Source organism: Dasypus novemcinctus, chromosome 2 (assembly GCF_030445035.2).
Source record: "Dasypus novemcinctus isolate mDasNov1 chromosome 2, mDasNov1.1.hap2, whole genome shotgun sequence".
NCBI lineage: Eukaryota > Metazoa > Chordata > Mammalia > Cingulata > Dasypodidae > Dasypus > Dasypus novemcinctus.
The window spans coordinates 44,539,563-44,559,288 of record NC_080674.1 but is presented as its reverse complement, the minus strand read 5'-3'; the positions used below and the strand labels follow the sequence as shown (position 1 = coordinate 44,559,288).

The 19,726-nt window shown below is 36.1% G+C and overlaps 1 long non-coding RNA gene across 1 annotated transcript in view; it reads right to left on the bottom strand.

Moving 5' to 3' along the window:
* Positions 1-10,755: 10,755 nt before the first annotated feature.
* Positions 10,756-19,726, bottom strand: part of LOC139436406 (uncharacterized) — a 41,619-nt gene continuing 32,648 nt past the window's right edge. Inside the window, exons 2-3 of the long non-coding RNA XR_011645644.1 lie at positions 12,725-12,885; positions 10,756-11,422 (exon numbers count right to left, since the gene is read on the bottom strand). This is a non-coding gene — a long non-coding RNA (uncharacterized lncRNA). The remainder of the gene's footprint in view (positions 11,423-12,724; positions 12,886-19,726) is intronic.

The window sequence follows — 19,726 nt, the reverse complement described above, 5'->3', positions numbered from 1 at the left end:
ATTTTGTTTTGGCAAGATACTGGCAAAACAAATGCCTCCTAGTTTAAAGAAACTTATGAATTTGTAAAATGTATCTACATTTTATATGTCTCAGTTGACCAAGAAGCAGAGGCACAGCACAGTTCTACATCTCTAATTTGAAATTCCATCCCTCAGGTGAGGTGACATCAAGTTTAAATCAAGGTTTCCTCCTTCCAGGTAGTTTTCATTAAAGCTCACCAAATTTTAGAATGTGTTCTTGTTTATTCTCTTTCTGCAAAAACCTCCAACTCTCACAACCATCACTCCCGAGATTTAAAGATTGTGTTTCTCTATTATTTACAAAGGGGTACCTACAAGCTAAACCTAATCCACTTTCTTCCTAAGTTCTGATGGTAATGAGAATTGGACAGATCATATGTTTCTGGATGGTGCTGGGTGCCAAAGTACCCTGAAGCTTGATTAATTGGGTTCTAAATGGCTGGCTCTTTCTAAGGTCACCTTCATTCTTTTGTAATATATCTTATGTGGAATCAATGAGGCATCAAGTTTTAAACCAAACAAATGGCCTGCAAAATTATAGTTGTATCCAGTCTATTTTAGAATGTGAGACAGGCCACTGCTATCCTATCTGTCACCTTGACAAGTTCTAGCTGCACAGCTTCAATTCTACATGTCAAATATCAGTTATTAGAGGTGCATGTTGCTAATTGAGGGGCTCAAAGGGACAGATGGTGTGCTGGAAGTCATGCTTATAAAGATGATACAGAAAGATGTTCATCACAACATTATTTATAATAGCAAAAATTGACAGACCCTAAATATCCTGTAATAAATTATAGCCCCTCCATATGATATAACAGTATGAAGCTGCTGACAAATATGTCTTTTAAAAGATTTTAAGGGACAAATAAAAATGAAAAACAGACCGCAAAACTACATATGGTTGTGTGAACACTGTGTATAAATACAAATGCCTATTAAGACAGTGATTGGGAAAACTCTCTCTGAAATTTATACTGATTTTTCTTTCCTTACTTATATTTTTCAGTTTTGTAGATTTTCTATAACCAGTCTCCATTTTTTAAATAATTGGGCATAAAAAGTAATTCAAAAATTTTTTCTTTTACTTAGTTGAGAAGAACAGATATTTAATTCTGCTCGTATTGATATGCTGATGGCAAATGACTATAAAGTTCAAGCCAGCCCCACTGGTCTTGACTTGCTTATGTGAGGGAGGTGGCAGCTTTCAGCTAGACATGTGAGCCTTATATTCATCCACTCGTTCATTCACAAGCATTTATGGAGTACCTACTAAGGCAAAAGAATGAGGTCTAAAATCATTCAGAGATTTCTGAGGCACATACAGTATAGTAGGGTGATTTTAAAGGTATATTGAAACCAGTATTACACTGAGTAGAAAGAAGTACCTGAATAGGAAAAAAGGTAAAAGCACAGATAAAATCTTAAGGGAATTTTTAAAAATTGGACAGTAAATATAATAAAATCAATCCTAGATCCCCAAAATTTAATAATGACCAAAGACACTGAATAACATTTGACTCTGGACAAATCTCTCTGAGACTCAGTTTCCTCAGTTGAAAAACAGGGACAATAAAAGCCACCTCTCTATGTTGCTCTCAGGATTGCCTGAAATGAAATACATACATATCTGTTATTTATATATAACTATTAGAAAGCCTAGAGTAGAAGTGAATTCAACTCTTTGGGTATTATTAATCACCAATGGAGTAGGTTGGCTGAACGCCACACCCTATTTCCTATCAAAAGAGACACTTTCTCTATTGCCACTCTTGCCTTTGAAGCCTGATTTGTTAAGGACCCCATACCTCACTTGCAGGAGAGAAATGGCAGGAGTATTCAGAATCCATATCTACCAAAGGTGATAAATTGTGCTTGTTTACTGGACACATGCAAGCATGACCACTATAATCAATGTCAACAATGAAGATTTTAGATTCTCTTAGAATAGATCACCATCCCATTTGCAAATGGAAATCTACCAGTCTAGGATGTCAGAATAATGTGGACAGAAGACACGTTACTAGGAAGTGAGGAGGAAATTAAATAGTTGGAAATATACTCCAAGGATTTCTGCTTGGTATTACTTTCCCCAAGAGGCAAAGACATAGGAGATTTGGAAAAGGCTACTGTGGTAGGGTAAGGCTTTTGTGGACTGCCGAAAAGATCATGTCCTTAGAGCTAATTCATTCCCGTGGTGTGATCCTACTATAGGAGGGACCTTTTGATTAGATTACTTAAGGAGGGCGTGACCCAGGGTGGGTCTTGATCCTCTTGCTGGAGTCCTTTATAAAAGGATGAATACACAGACAAAAAGACACAGGAGCTCAGAGGGGAACCTACAAAACCTGAGAGAGAAAGACACAAACAGAGCAGCCAGAACCTGAAAGCAATGAAGCCCAGAGGAGAAGGCAGAGATCAGCAGATGCCACCATCTGTCTTTCCATGTTACAGAGAAATCCAGGATTGCTTGCTACTGGTCTGAGAAAGAGCATTGCCTTATGCCTTGAATTGGACACTTTCTCAGTCTAGGAACTGTAAGTTTGCAAGCCAATAAACCTGCATTGTAAAAGCCAACCCACTTCTGACATATCGCTTTCAGTACCTTTAGTAAATTAAAGCAGCTACATTCTGTTTAAAACATGATCCTTAACATGACTGTAAAGCAACATCAATTCAAGTCTGTTTGACCAGAAGCTGTTGCCCATCATAAAGCTGTATTTGTAAAACCACCAGTGTTACAGCTTGCCCTAGCTGAAGATTTTCCATTTTGTTTATCACAACCAAAAACTAATTGTTCCTTTGGGGTATGCTGTCTTTTCTGTTGAAATGCTGTGATGTGCACTGGTACATCACTGCAACTGTCAAAAATACTGCTCCACAATAATGCTTGCTCTCCATCATCAGGGACATGATAGGATAGCACTTCCTGGGTTGGGGCCCCATGCATGAAATGTGAGCCTAAGTGTGGGTATGTCCTCCAACCAACCATTTACTTTACTACATGATCCTCAGAGCTCCTTTTCCCTCTGGCACATTTGAGAGTGTAGCTGCTCCATTAGCCTGAGTCCCTGAGTCACTAACATAGGTAGAGGTCCCTGCCTTTCACCAACTATTTATGGATACATGGAATAACCTGACTATAAACCTTTCTTGTTTTAAGTCACAGAGATTTGGGGGCGGTTTATTTATTTTATCATAACCTGTCCTACCCTGTCTGATATGAACACTAGCCTTAACTAAAGAAATGATGCCATTAGAAGCTGATCTCTCATTTTCCCAAATTATACTCCAAACTCTGTTTTCTGTGAGCATTACTAAATGAATGGACATTGCTATTACTTTAAGTGTGGCCTAAAATTACTAGCAAGCTTGGGGAAAAATACAGAAGCAAATTAAAATTAGAAGGAAGTGATTATGTTGAGTTCTCAAATAATTCATAGTTGCACCCATCATTTTATAGAGAGATTGAATAGTGAAAATTTAAAATTATCAAGACAAATTCTTCTGTTTAGAGTTTACCTGCTGACTAAAAATAAACATAAATGCAAAAATGACATATACTTTTTTTAAAAAACTATTATATTTGAGTAATTTTATAGAATTTTGGAAAAGTTTATTATTTAAAAGAACGTTTCAAAGTTAAATGAATCCCTTTGATATTTCTTGATTACTAACTCATTCCCATTATATTTCAAACCAACTACTTATCAAAATTGCACTCCAAAGAACTCCAGGCATTTATTAAGGATGTAGATGTACAAAAATAGGTTCTTCATTCCAATTTCACATGCTTAAGTGTAACTTAAAATCTAATTATCCTGGAATAGCAAATACTACTTATTGTCCCACCCCTCCTTCCCCAAAAAAACATTCAGCTTCCTCCCATTGGCCATTGTTTCAAGAAATTCTGGCCCCAGTCCCAACCCTAGTCCCAAGAAATGAATACAGTTAATTTACAACTGTCTACAGGGACCCATTTTTCTTCTTGATGTAGTTTAGACATATACCTGTGACACAATTCTACTGATTGAGAGATAAGGGTATCTTAAGGAGAGCTTCTGAAGATTTCTCATTATTCAAGAGCTCATAGAAAAATCCAGTCTCTTCTTCTGAATATTGTCCTGTCTAGATGTGATATTTGGAGCTAATGCAGCCATCTTGGCTCCATGAGGTAATTTCCTTTTGAGATCTAGACCAACACAAGAGGATGCTCCAGCAGAGACATGAAAGACACTGAATCCTTAAGATAATTATCAAGCCATGAAGTAATCAACTCTGGAACTCCCCTATTTCTGGTCTTCCTGGTATAAAATAATAGTCTCTACTGCTTATGCTATTTTTGAGTTGGATTTTCTGCTACTTGTAGCCAAACATATCCTGATATCCTGATTCATAAATTAACCTTGGTCTTTGGGTTTGTACTTTCATGATTTTAGTAGATTGATAGCATGAATTTTCCTGTTAAAATGACCATAATTTGTATTTTAAAAAAGAGGGAGGGAGGGATGTTACTCCCTCTCTTGGTTGAAGATACTTATCTTGCATATTACAAAGAGATGATGAATCTTTGGAAATTACAACTAGTGAGGCAATAATTTAAGTTTATAATGAATCTGTTCCTTATTTCTTAGAAGGCCAAAGTCACCTCTAAAGCCTCCCAATTAAATTGCAGACCTATTGAGTACTCAGTGCTGTGTTTAATTCTTTGAGAAGAGAGACCACTACCAGGTGCCAAGCTTATCGTTCATCATGCAATTATTTTCTTTAACCTTTATAGCAACCTGAAGAGATATAGGTATTACTGACCTCATTTAGAGGTGAAGAAACTGAGACGACATGGGATTGCTTACCAAAAGTTGTATACCTCATAAGTGGCAGAGGCAGAATTCTAGTCTAACTCAAGAACCTATGGGATGACTATACTATATCAATTTAAACTTATTTATTTTGTAATTATACTCTGGTTATTGTTGTGGTTATAAAGATACCTGTGAATTTGAAACTCTTCCCATTGAGAGGTGGAGTCTAATTCTCCTCCTGTTGAATCTTCACAGAGTTGTGGCTGCTTCAGCTAATGTAGTTCAACAAAGGTGATGCTGTGACTTCTGAGGCTAGGATGTAAATGTCCTTGAAGCTTTCAGAAACACTTGCTTTTGGTGCTCTAAGCTTCTATGCTAGAAGTCAGACCTTGAGGCCACCATACCATGAGGAAACCAAAGACACACAAAGAGATACAAGCAGAAGCCCTGTGCAAAAGTCACAATTTAGCCTAGATTTTCAGACATTCCAGACATGTGAATGAAGAAGGCACCAAATGGTTCCAGATTCCAGATGCCTGAGATACCTTCAGGGTTTGAGTCTTCCCAGTTAAGTCCTCAGGCAGCATGAAGCTGAGACAAGCCATCTCTACTGTTCCCACTCCAAATACCTGATCCACAGAATCCATAAACAATATTAAATAGCTGTTGTGGGTTTTTTTAATTACACTGTGATAGTGTGTTTGTATGTGTGCATATACTTGTCAAAATTTTCATTTTAAGTGTACAATTCAGTGCCATTAATTCCATCCACAATCTTTTGCTGCCTCCACCATTATCCATTACCAGAACTTTTTCATCACCCCAACCAAAAACTTCATATCCATTGAGCAATAACTTCCTATTCCCCTCTTCCCCAGCCCCTGGTGACCTCTAATCTACTTTCTGTCTCTATGTGTTTGTAAAATAGCTGTTATTTCACACCATTAATTTTGGACTAGTTTGTTATTCAGCAAAAGATAACCAAAATGGCTATGCAAGGGAATCTTTCTTAAAATATATATTGAAGTATATAGGGGAAAGAATATGATGTCTACATCTTACTTTCAAATGGCTCAAGGAAAAAAAATACAGATTATACAATGTATATATATATAGATATAAAGAACATATATGTGTATGTGTGTCTATATCTATATCTATGTCTAGGTAGAGAGAGAGAAGATGAACTGTGGCAAATAATTGGTGAATCTGGGTGAAGTGTATATGGCATTCCTTGTATTATTCTTGATACATTTCCCTAAGTTGGCAATTATTTAAAAGACAAATTTTAAAAGAAAAAACTGATGGGCTTTCCTCCATAGCATGGATGAGATGTCGTTCCTATGTAAAGCCACAGCTAACAACTCAAACGAGTAACTATCTGTTAAGTCACATAGTACAGACCACATCGTTCCATTTCTATGCATCAATATCAATCTGGAAGGGAGATATTCAGAAGTAAACAAGAGTTTCTTTCCACCTCAGAGTAAGAGATGAGAATTTAAGCAAAGCAAGTCACTGTGACTTTACCTAGAAGACAGGACATATTTTAACATGTACCCATTTTATACCAAAAGATGACTTTGTAGTTTCGAGGCACAATTATGGCTTGATTTTCAAAAAGTCTGTTTGTATAATTATTTCAAAGGTAACAGGCACATAAGAAACAGGACTGTGTCTCTAGTTTTTCAAGGAAAAATATCAGTCGAACAGATTGTGTGCTCTTGGAAAGCTAAGAACCTAGCTGAGAGTAGATTGGAAAAAATACTAAAATAAAATTCCCTTTGAAAGTGGCTTCCATTAAACTATACACAAGAATCGTTTTGTGTTCTTTTCCTGGGTATACTGAGGGACTGACAGCAGCTGACCATGCTGCACTGGACATTGGCAATCAAGCCTAATTATTCAGAAGTCTTTGGTTATGGAGCCTGAGCAGTAGAGCTAGGAGGCTGAACCTCCCTTTGTGGGGTTGTCTTCTTCATCTGACCAATATGCCCAAGATTGGAAATCTCACATTTCAGATTGTTGTGATATTTTGCTTTTGGTTCTAAAGACTGCCTTTGGCCTCTGGAAGATTTTACTGCTCAGCTCCTTCCCCAAAGAGAGTGACTGAGTAGGAATAAAGAAGGAGGGCTGAGTCTAAACCCAAGGCCCTCTTTCTGTCAATGCAAGGGCACTGAAGGTGATGCTTTCAGAGAACTATGGGCAACTGAACCTGATACATTTATTGTTTTCTGGAGATATAATGCCAGGAACTCTCAACTCATCACCTGAGGAACAGGCAACAGAAATGAAATAGAAGAATGATCACAAAGTGTAAGCTCTCAGAGATGTGCTAACATACAGGTATTCAACCAGAAACCCAATGAGAAAAATCATGGCATAGAAAGCACTGTTTTGAATCTATTTCATGAAATTGCTTACTGCTTTAAGAAATTGCTTAATTCTGTGCATGTTCCAGGTGGAACCCCATTCAGCTTAAATATTTCTTGCCTGTTTTATCATTTCTGAATGTACTAATAAAGAACCAATTTTGGCAAAGTATCAGTGTAGTATGTCTTCGGCAAAATGCCTGAGTATCTTTTATATGCTTAGTTCTTGAAAATGTATTTAACAAAAGGACAAAATTATGCAACCCACAAAACAATAAAATTCAAACTCTTTTACATAAATACCATGAAAGCACATGAACTACAGGGGTGTCATTATCAAGTTGGCATTTTAGAAATTTTAGCATCACTTTTGCAAGTGTTTTCATAAAATGTCATCTATTTTTTGCTCTCAAGATATCTGTTGTGCCTTGATTAATTTATTTCCTTCCCCACTCTTTAATACATGTGAACAATTTAATTTAATTCTTTTGTTAGTTATAAACTATAGCTTTCCTCTGACTCTAAATATAGCTGTTTCCCCCTTCTGTTTAGAAAAATACATTAATGTGTATCAAAAATACTGCTGGGGAAGGAGAAAATCAAAGGCTGGCTTTACAACAGTGCATATGAGAAAAAATCTCAGACTTTTAGATGAGGAAAAGCTAGATGTGAGCCAATATTGCAATAATTACTATTACTATACTGCTATTTCTACAGCTGCTATTACTACTACTGAGAAGTATAGTAATAATACTTGAATATAGTCGAAGTAGATCTAAAAGATTATCTATTAAATAAACAACTTTATTTTAAACACATAACTATAATAAATAAAATATATGCGTATTTTAAAGTATTATTTGTGCTTAAAGATGTTGTTAACCGGATAGTCATGGACCAGAAATGCAATTCAGTTGGGTCAGGACTCCAGATCTACTGGGCTTCAGGATGGAACCCAAACAAATATCTAAATGATCAGTTTCTAAGTAGCTGATTAAAAAAGTATAATGCCACACACATTTTAGACAACCAGAGTCAATTCTGTGGCATAAATCCAGGGGTAAGCAGGGGCTCCTTGCCATGAACCAAGTCTTCTTAAAAACTGCCACACTGCCTGGAGAGAGAAGCAGAAATTGAGATTTCAAACAGGGGTGAAGCTACCTGCTGGTTTTGGAAATGAATCTTTGATATGCTCCCAAGATAATAGATCCTAGTTACCAAAATAGTTTCTGGTTCCAAAATGAGGCCTCCAGCATACCGGGTAAAGGCAATCATAAAATATGAAAATAGAAATGTGCATGGGAAGAGAGAGAGAAAAAGAAACATGTACACACAAACAATTCCTTTACATGATGAACTTGAAAATTAAAATTTCAAAGCACTTGACCATTATAAAGCTAAAAAAGACATTGCCCCAAAACAATAACAAATATTGAAACATTCTTCTAAGAAGGATTTTAAAACCACTTTAAAGAGGATGATAACAACAAAAACAATGAAATAATAATAGTTGAAATGTATTAAGTACTTCTGTGACTTTTCTGAAGTGGATTAGTTCAACTAATACTAACAGCAAATCACTGAGGAAAATAAAGGGAAAAACTGCAGTATTTACCCAGACCCTATTAATCCCCTAAAAGCTTTGCTTAGTTTCTTCACCATTTGAACACTTCCAGGAAAAAATAATGGTGCCAAATACTAGAAAGTCCTCTATTAAGTTCCCTTCTCTTCCCTGAATCTTGCTCTCATCTCCATGACATAAAATTAATAATTATGCCACAAAGACAAGAAAATATGAATCAAGTATAGGGAGAGGAAGAAGAAAATTGGAAGCACAGAAATGAAAAATACCATCATTAAAACAAGAAAAGATACGATAAGGATCCAGGTGATGACAGAATTAGTGAATTAGTGGATAGTAGAGAGGAATTTACCCAGAAAAATCATAGATTATAGAAAAAGAAAAATCATAAAACAAATGATATGAAATGAGAATACAGTAAGAAGATTAAACATATATTTAATATTTGTTCCAAAACTAAATAATAAAGAGCATGGCTGATAATGTTTTGAATAGAAGAAAGATAAATACCCACCAATCATAACAAAAAAATTAAAATAAATCCACACTTCTGAGTTTTATTACAAAAAGAGTGACATTTCCATATGCTGCCTGCTGCTCTGAGTACATTACAAAGGGGTTTTTAGCAATGGCAACAAGATTTTTCAGGCCAACCCTCCAACTGAGAACTACTAGGAAACCTGGATAATTTTTCTTCAAAATCTGTATGAAAGCATCAGAGAGCTGCCAAGAGATTAAGAGTCTGTGGGGCCAAGATTTCTTCCCCTTGACCTAATCACCAACTCAGAAAATGGCAGCTGAGAAGTTGAGAAGTTGAGTAGAGCTTTTCATCAATTCATAAGGCTGTAGGTACAAAAATTTGAATCCAGAGACTACACAAAAAGAAGGATCCTAATAAATACCCCATGCTTTTGAGTGGACTTTCAAAGAGCTACACTGCAGGAATAATGCTGAACTAGAAATAGACCCACCTACATCCATCATGGTTATAGTGTGTAAAGCCAACTAAAAACAAAAATCTTGAAAGCATTTAAGGACAAAAAAAATCTTCAAAGGGGCAATGATTAACCTGAAAGATGATTTTGGAATAGAAGCAATGGAAGCAAAAGAATATAACGATAATTTGAAAGAGCTGAAAGAAAAATCTGCTAATAGAGAGTTCTATATTCAGCCAAAATATCTTTCAAAAATAAATGTGATATAAAAATATGTTCAGATAAACACAGAGAATTTGTCACTAACAGACCTCATTAAAAAGAAATAGAAAAAGTTGTTCTTTAGATGGAAGGAAAATGATCCAGGTGGAAAGACTAATGTGTGGGTAAATTAATATGGACTGCATAGAACAATAGTAATGATGTTTTGTGGAGATTAAAATAAATATGAGGAAAAATTGAGGAGTTAAATTTATGAAAAACAATACTGCATGAATTGGAAGACGGAGAAAGGGAGTTAAATGTGCTAAGCTTCTTGCATTGTCTGGGAAGTGGTAGATGTATTCATTTGTATTAGATTTCAATTACTCAAGGATGCAGGTTGTCATCTCTAGACCCAGAGTCACTAAAGTGATTGTAAAAATATGTATAACTAACAAAGTAATAAATAGAGTGAAAGTAATGATTTATAATATCATTCAAAGGAAGGGCAAAAGGAGCAGATAGGAAATAAGGGAAGTTAAGACAACTATAAGGCAAATAATAAGATAATAAATTTTAAAGTATATCAGTACTTAAATTAAATATAAAACAACTATTGTGTCAGTTTGAGTCCTCCAGAAAGCAGGCATCAAGACTGAGTGAGAGGGAAGCATCCATCTACCACAAGGGAGGTCCGCGGTTCAAACCTCAGGCCTCTTTGACCTGTGTGGAGCTGGCCCATGTGCAATGCTGATACGTGCAAGGAGTGCCATGCCACGCAGGAGTGTTCCCCGTGTAGGGGAGCCCCACACGCAAGGAGTGCACATCGTAAGGAGAGCCGCCCAGTGAGAAAGAAAGTGCAACCTGCCCAAGAATGGTGCCGCACACACAGAGAGCTGACACAGCAAGATGACACAACAAAAAGAAACACAGATTCCGGGTGCCGCTGATAAGGATAGAAGCGGTCACAGAAGGACACACAGCAAATGGACACAGAGAGCAGACAACTGGGGGGCGGGGGGAGAAATTAAAAAAAAAAAAAAAGACTGAGTGAGAGGTACAAAAAGTTTATTAGGGAAATGCCTGTGAAAGTAGAAAAAGGATAGGAAACAGGAGGATACAGGAAGAATCTCAGCTCCCAAAGCAATTCTGTGAAAGGAGACAGGGAAAGGAGGATTGAGGAGGAAGAAACTCAGACTGTAATGCAGCTCTAAGAAAGATTCTGTCAGGCTGGTGGGGAGACCCAGAACAACGTGTCCTGCTCTAGTACCCCTACCACGATTCCTCATTGGCTTGAAGCAGACTGTGGAAAGCATGGCCTTGGCCTGAATCTGGTGGCAGTCCCAAAGCAGTTAGAAGCTGGCAGCAAAATACTCTCCTCACAGCAGTTTTTCTTCTGAAGGGACCTCTGAGCATCACACCTCATAGATGCCACAGTCCATCCCTTGCGCCATGTAGAGCTATATCACCACATAGGCTCAAAGAGAAGCTTCTCATGGGCCTTTCTTCCTGAGAGGAAACATAGAAGAAGAAAGTTAGTGATAGAGACTATAGCCCCTGTCACTAAAGGTGATCTTGGGGCCTAAAATTGTGCTCATTTTCTATCCCCTCCACTGTCCCTTCTATACTGCCCTCACACTTAGGTCTCATCTCTGCAGGTTTTAGTGGCTTACCTGCTGATATTACCCCAAGTCTCAATCCTGAAAATCTGAGACTCTGGTAATCATTCCCAGGACAGAGTTGCTGCATGTCTATTCACAATTACAACGGGGTAGGACAGTAAAAAGAGACCCAATTGGATTGCCTGGAGTCTACATATATTCCTCCCTGTCTCCATTGTGTAAAAGCGTCCCTATCTGTTTGATACTGGGTGTATCATTTTAATCACTGCAGTCTCAATTCCAGATGTACCATTCCTAATTATGATGGGTTGCTGCTGGGCTTGTGTAGGTTTATGACTTGGCAAGTCTGATAGAACCCAGCTCATAATGGGAAATTAGAGGTGCATGATCTCTTGGGACCCATGGTCAAATGTTTTATCTCTGCCAGAGTCCAGTACCATTGCAGATGTTTCTCAAGAGACAGATAATTCTCCACTGTAGTTGGCTCAGTCTTTTTCCTGCACACCAGGGCATTGCATTTTGATTCTCCCACTGCATCTTGCCATAATCAAGCTTCAAACCATCACACTCCACCCTCTGGACCCCAAAAGTACATGCTCTTTCCAAGTGCAAATACATTAATTCCATCAAAATAGTCCAAAATCTTTAAGTCATTTCAGTAAGAATACTAAGTACAAAGTCTCATCAAAATTGGTTATAGGCGTGGTCTGTCCTGGGGCACAATTTCCCTCTAGTTGTGGACCTGTGAAACTTAGGGAACAAGTTATCTGCTTCTAATATACAGTGGAGGGACAGTCACAGGATAAAAATTTCTATTGCCATAGGGAGAAATTGGAAGGAAAATAGGGGTCACAGGTTCCAAACAATCTGAAACCCTGCAGGGCATAATCCATTATATTTCAAGGTCTGACAGTCACGTAGAGAACAACTGTTTGTCCACTGGTCTTGATGGTGTGGTAGCCCCACCCTTTCCAACTGCTTTCATGGCAACCATGCTTTCCCCAAATACTGTGGTGAAGGCTCCAACATCTGCAAGCATCAGGGTGGTAGACTCTAGGCTCAACCCTCATCAAATATTAGTGTGATATTCAGCCCCTCCACAATCCCCCAGACATCTGAGAAACCTGGAATGGTAACACACTTCCTGAACAATGGGGCAGGACCTTTCCAAGGTCTGAGGCACACTCACCTCTTCCACATACATGGGTGGGTCCACTCCCTTGGCCTGAGAAGATGTCTTCCGTCCAGACCTCATTTTCCATGATTCTGCCTTTGAAGTCAGTTTTCCTTCAATCTGTCCCTTTTCTTTTCCTTTTAGACCAGGCAGGCAGTAGTTCTGTTCATAAAGATCTGACAAAAACCTTGTCAGTTTTGCATGAAGTCACAACTTCCGACATACCTCTCCCGGATATCCGCATTTCCAGTCCTAACTTGCACTGAAATGACTGACTGGTTTCATGTTCAGTTAAATCCTTGCATGTAGCACCATTCCCTGGGGGCTCATTTTCTGGAAGCTCAGGATTTCCGATCAATTTCTGGTTTCTTTGTGTCCAGGAGTTTAGTTCACAGCTTATCCCTTTCTTCTCACATTTTACTGTAAGCTGCAATAAGAAACCAGGCCACACTTTCCACATTTAGTTTGGAAATCTCCTCAGCTATATATCCAAGCTTGTCACTTTCAAATTCTGTGTTCCATGTGCATTCAGTACTCAAGTTTGTCAAGTTCTCTGCCACTTTAAAACAAGAATGGCCTTTCTTCCAATTCGTAATGACAGATTAATCATTTCTGTCTAAGTCCTCATCTTACTATAAAACTCAAATGATACTATCACTTTATATATTTCCTTTCTTAGAGACACTTTAAGAACATTTTTGAATGATTATTTATATACAGTGAATAATGTGACTTTGAGGAAAAAAGCAACTAATGACTCTTCTAGATTTAGGAAAGAAGGCAAGTCTCAGAAACCATAAATGATTTGTCCAAGTTGCTTAAGTAATAAAAATGAAGCTATTTAATAATTTAAAGCAAACAAACAAAAAAGAATGCTTTACTATCTCTTTACCCTTCCGTTTCTTTAATGATGTGATAGGTTGAATTATGCACAACAGGGAAAAAAAAGACACGTTCTTAATCATAATCCATTCCTATGTACTTAGTAAACCCATTGTAAATAGGGCCTTTTAAAGATATTTTTAGTTAAGGTGTGACCCAGTTGAATGAGGTTGGGTCTTAATCCTGTTACTCTCTCTTTAATTACTGTTACACAGAGAGAAGATGATATATATAGATAGATATAAATATAGAATGAGATAAAAAGGAGATACATATGATATTATACATATAGAATAGGAGAAAGCTATTTTTTATACTTATGGGATCATATTTCACATATTGTTCCACAACTTGTTTTCTTATTTTTTATTTTTTCATTAACAATAGGTCTTGAACATCTTGTCAGGTGAGTGCATATTGGTCTGCATCACGATACTTTATAGTATGCTAAAACATGCATTATTTAGGTACTTTCAAATTGGTGAATATTTGGGTTGTTTCTCATTTTTCATATGAGTTATATGCACAGGAACTCTCTCTCTTTACCAATAATCCAAACCCAATAAACCAACAATTCCAAAGCATTCTAGCAGAGGACAAAATATCCTGAGACTCAGGTGGGATTTGCATAAGCTGTTAGAGGAAAACTCATGTGACTCTGATGTGGCCCATCATAAAAATGGCACAAATAATTCATATAATTTGAAGGACATTTTGTGTAGTATTTACAGAATGTATACATACTTCATTGTGAAGAGATGGCTGTTAAATTATTGACAAGATTTTTTTAAAAAGATAACCTGCAACCTTACCATTTAAATCTGCTATAGCATTTTTTCGGTCAAACTTGAATAACTCATGAAACCATTTTAAAGAAAAGCATCCTTATAGACTATAGACATTTGTACAAATTATTTCCACTATACTTTTTATTATAGATTTTTTTATTCCAATCCACATACTTTTTAATATAAATTGGAGCATGTTACCATATATAATCTTGTTTTTGTTTTTTCACTTAACAATCTCTCTTGGAAACCTTTCATGAAGAGAGACAGCAAAGCTGTCATATCTTTAACCTTTCTATAAACTCCCAAATTGTTAGAAATTAGGAAGTAATCTTTGGCTATTACAAATTATGCAGTATTAGAGTCCTAGAAGTGGAATTTCTGGATCAAAAAAAATATGTATGTTCTGTTTTCAATTGGCACTGCCAATTTCCCTTCACTTTAAAGGTTGTAACAATTTTCAATCTAAAGAGAGTTTATGAATGCCTCTTTCTCCATTTCACACCATACTGGGTAATATAATTTAATCTTTGCCAATCTTACATCACCAAGATTTCAAATGCATTTTGATTGCATTTTTCCCCCTAAAAAACTCTTACTGCGAAGGAATAATACCTATAAATGCTAGTCACATAATTTTTATTTTTATCATTATGTGCCATTAAAGGATAACAAATATAATTGATGCTGCTTTGGAAGAGGATATATTAAAAGAGACTTCAATAATTCATTTCTATGAACTGCTTACCAAATGGCAATCAATAATTAATCACACAAAAATTAATTTCCACCAGGTTAAAGGATTAAATATATTTTATTTATAGAATAGAAAATATTGGAAACTAAGTATGTCCAATTATCCTTTAAGCATAAAATAAATAAAGAACTTATGAAGGCAAAGATTTATATTTGGCTTTCAAAATATGTTGTTTCTCTCCTCAAAACAAACAGAAATCCCGACAGAAATCAAGAAGCAAAAGACTGCCCAAATAAGAGGGTTAACTATGGTTTCAGGTACTTTCTAAACTATGGCTCACCACCTCCTCTCTCCTGAGCTTACTGGATTCCAGTCATATCCGGTATACATTATCAGAAAAAGTAGCTAATATTTCAGTTGAATATATACTCGTGAGCCAAAATAATGAGTCATTTGAGTATAACAAGTTCAAGAGTTGGACAACATATATCACTGGAAAGAAAAGAAAGCATTAGAACAAATATCACAAGAATTTAAAAATAAGTATGACAAATACATCAAAGGAAATAAAGGAATAAATTAATAGTGTAAAATAAAAATATAACATAATTTAAAAGTACAAATGGAAATATTAAGCAAAAAAGGTAATAATTAAAAATTTGCTAACACAACAGAGGAGTAAATACTGAAATGGATATACCTGAGGAATGGACTAGTGAATTCTTTCTAGAAATTCTAGGAAGTGTCTTAATTGGAATAGGGAAAGGAATAATAAAGCAGAAACATAAAAAGAATATCTAATAGAAATGAAAAACAGAATGACAAGGGCCAATATCTGGATAATAGATTCCAAGAAAGAACAAAATACAAATATAGTGAGGAGAAGATCTTTAGAAAATAATTATTATAATTTTCCCAAAGTTAAAGAAGATGAATACCTTCATATTGAAGGAACATATAGATTGTCCTATAGGAGAGGTTAAACCACACCTGGATACATCATAATACAATTTAAGAATATCAAAAACAAAGCTTCCAGAAAGAAAGAGCAGATTCCCTACAAAAGAAAAGAATCAGTGCGATATCACATTTCCCAACAGCAAACATGAATACAAAAAGAGAATGAAATAATAGCTTTAAAATATCAAAAGAAAAGAACTTTGACTATTGAATTTTATACCCAGACAAATTTTCATTCAAATTTGAAGGTTTAATAAAAATATTCTCAAGCATAAAAGTCCTCAAAAAATTCACCCCAAAAGGCCACATTGAATAGCTTTGGGAAAAGTAGTCAAATAAGAAAAGATACAAACACAGGAGAAGCTGTAAACAATATAGGAATTAAGGGTGATTAAATATATGCTATTAAATTTTACTGTTAAAAATGAAGAAACTAAGACTGTAATAATTATATATTAATATTTATATTTATCAAATAACTCCAAATAAGATGGAACAAAAATCTAACTGGAGATGATTAAAGGAATGGGAGGGAAATAAAGGGCATGAGTGATTCTAACTTTATTTTTTCTATTTTTATTTTCAAAGAAGTCTTAGATTACATAAATGTTACATAAAAAATATAAGGGATGACCATATGCCCTCCCTCCCTCCCCCTTCCACTCTTTCCCACATTAACAAAATCCTTCATTAGTGTGGTACATTTGTTACAATTGATGAAAACATATTTAAGCATTTTTACTAATCATGGACTACAGCTTACATTAAAGTTTACACTTTGTCCTGCACAATTTTGTAGGTTATGACAGCATATATAATGGCCTGTATCCATCACTGTGATGTCATGCAGGACAAAACTAATGTCCCCAAAATGCCCTGTATTACATCTATTCTTCCCTCTCATCCACACCAGGGAGGCTCATCCCCAGGAGTCATGTCCCACACAGGGTGCCCAGGGTGGGAGAGGTAGTGTGTTTATATGTTGAGTTTAGCTTAGAGAGAGGCCATATTTGAGCAACAAGGAGGTTTCAAGATGTAACACTTAGGCAGTATACAATACTAGGCTAAGTTTCAATTTCACAAGCAAAAGTTCATAAGTACAATCATCAATATCAAGGGCCTGGCATAATTGTCTATTTTCCTTTACAAGACATTGTCCTTGCACACAGGGGATGATTCTTACTGTCCTAATAGAGAATGTAGCAGAACTCTCCAGGATGGGAATTCAATATATTTTTGGTTATTGTGTGGATCTCCACTCACCAAAATAATGTCCCATGAACACTTGAAGGCGGCAGACTTGGCCCAGTGGTTAGGGCGTCCGTCTACCACATGGGAGACCCATGGTTCAAACCCCGGGCCTCCTTGACCTTTGTGGAGCTGGCCCATGAGCAGTGCTGATGTGCGCAAGGAGTGCCCTGCCACGCAGGGGTGTCCCCCATGTAGGGGAGCCCCACATGCAAGGAGTGTGCCCCATAAGGAGAGCTGCCCAGTGTGAAAGAAAGTGCAGCCTGCCCAGAAATGGTGCCGCACACATGAAGAGCTGACACAAGATGACACAACAAAAAGAAACACAGATTCCCGTGCAACTGACAACAACAGAAGTGGACAAAGAAGATGCAGCAAATAGACACAGAGAACAGACAACCGGGGTGGGGGGGAGGGGAGAGAAATAAATAAATAAATAAATAAATCTTAAAAAAAAAAACACTTGACATATTCCCATGTTTTAGAGATATGCCCTAAGTGAACCCCTTCCCATGCATCCCCACATCACTGGTACTGCACACCAGTGATCCTTCCATGCCACTGCTGTGACCCTTCTGTGATCCAAAATCTCTCCAAAAACAAAAAATAACCAATAAAATACAAAAAAAGTAAAACAATTAGAAATAAAAAATAAAAAATTTTAGACACTGTATCTTTCATCACTGTGTGCATATATCTGTTCATGTCCTTGCTTTCAATTCTTCTGACTATATACCCAGCAACTTTCTTTTTTGAGGAATCTATTTAAAACTCAAGAATGAAGAAATAAGATACACAGAAAAAGGGCAAATTGTTATTTTTAAAGGAAGATGATATATATAAGTTCAAATATTCCTATATAAAATATTTAATATGTAAAATTTATACTTATAATGAATGTAAATAGACAAAGCTGAGAGGTAAAAGAAATTGTCAGATTAGAAGTGTGGAAGCAAAAGAATGGAAAGATTCATAAAACAAATACCCAAAGAATGAGGGTATAACTATTTAATTTCACAAAAAGATATATCATTAGAGATAAAGAGAGCCATCACATAATTATACAATGTCCAATTCACCAGGAAGATATAACAATTTCAAATACGTACACACCAAATACATAAATTAAAGCAAAAATTGCTAGGATATAACCAGAAATTAATAAATCATCTTATTAGTGGGAGATTTTGTAGTATACTTCTATTAAGGTGGGTCAAACAGAAAAAAATTATAAAAATTGTAGATGCTCTGAACAACACAATTAACATATTTTCATGGGGCATGTTGTCATAGCATATTGTCACATGATTCATAGTCCAGGAGGTAATCTTAAACAGACCTCAGGGCTCAGCTAGGACATTTAAAAGCCAAAACTGCTGATATTAATTCAGCTCCAGTTTCTGTCCTGTTCCTTGCCTACCCATCCAAAGGGAAAGGGAAGGAATCATGTTCTCATGGCCATTGGGCACCAAAAGTTTGTCATTCCTCATATATATACTAAGAGAAATCTATACTCAACAACTACAGCACAGAATTTGTTCAACCACACATAAAACATTAACAAATACTGACCATCTTCTGAAACAAATCAGGTTTTGACAATTTTTTATGAATATATATAATAGAGACTATGATATCTGATAATACATTTCATTTAGGAGTTAATAACAAAAGGATAAATTTTAAATTCCTGCCTATGAAGGTTTTTAAAAATAAACTTTAAAATAACTCATAGGTCAAGAATGATATCATAATAATATTTTAAGTATCTAGAATTAGATGATAATTAAAACTGCTATTAGTTAATATTAAAATTAATATCAAAACTGATATGATGCAATAACAGTAGTGCTTCTTCTATTAGAAGAATTATATACTGTCAAAGGCTAGTGATAAAAGAGATAAAACAAAAAAATCTAAAAGAAGTGGAAAGATCATAAAATTAAGGGAAATATAAATGAATTTTTCAAAATAATAGAATCAACAAAAGGAAAATTAATCTTTCAAATTCTAACAAAGTAGGGAAAAAATTTGGTATAATTGGAGAAGGGGGAAAAGGTGAGAAAATATATTATATTTTGCATGAAGCAGATACTTAAAAGAAAAATGAGGGAGGGAAGTGGTTGTCACTCAATCAGCTGGGCTCCTGTTTACCATAAGGGAAGCCCTGGGTTCACATCCTGGGGCCTCCTTATAAAGGCAGGCTTACCTGCAAGTGCCACGGAGTGCTGCCCAGCCACAAGCACCACAGAGAACCAGCTCAGCAAGGTGATGTAACAAAAAGGGAAACAAGCAAAAAAAAAAAACAAAAAACAAACAAAAACAAAAACAAAACAAAACAAAAAAAACCACATTAGAACGCGCAATGAATGGACACAGAAAGCAGACAGCAAGCAAAAAGCCGCATGGAGAGGGGAAGGATAAATAAAAGAGAAAGAAAAT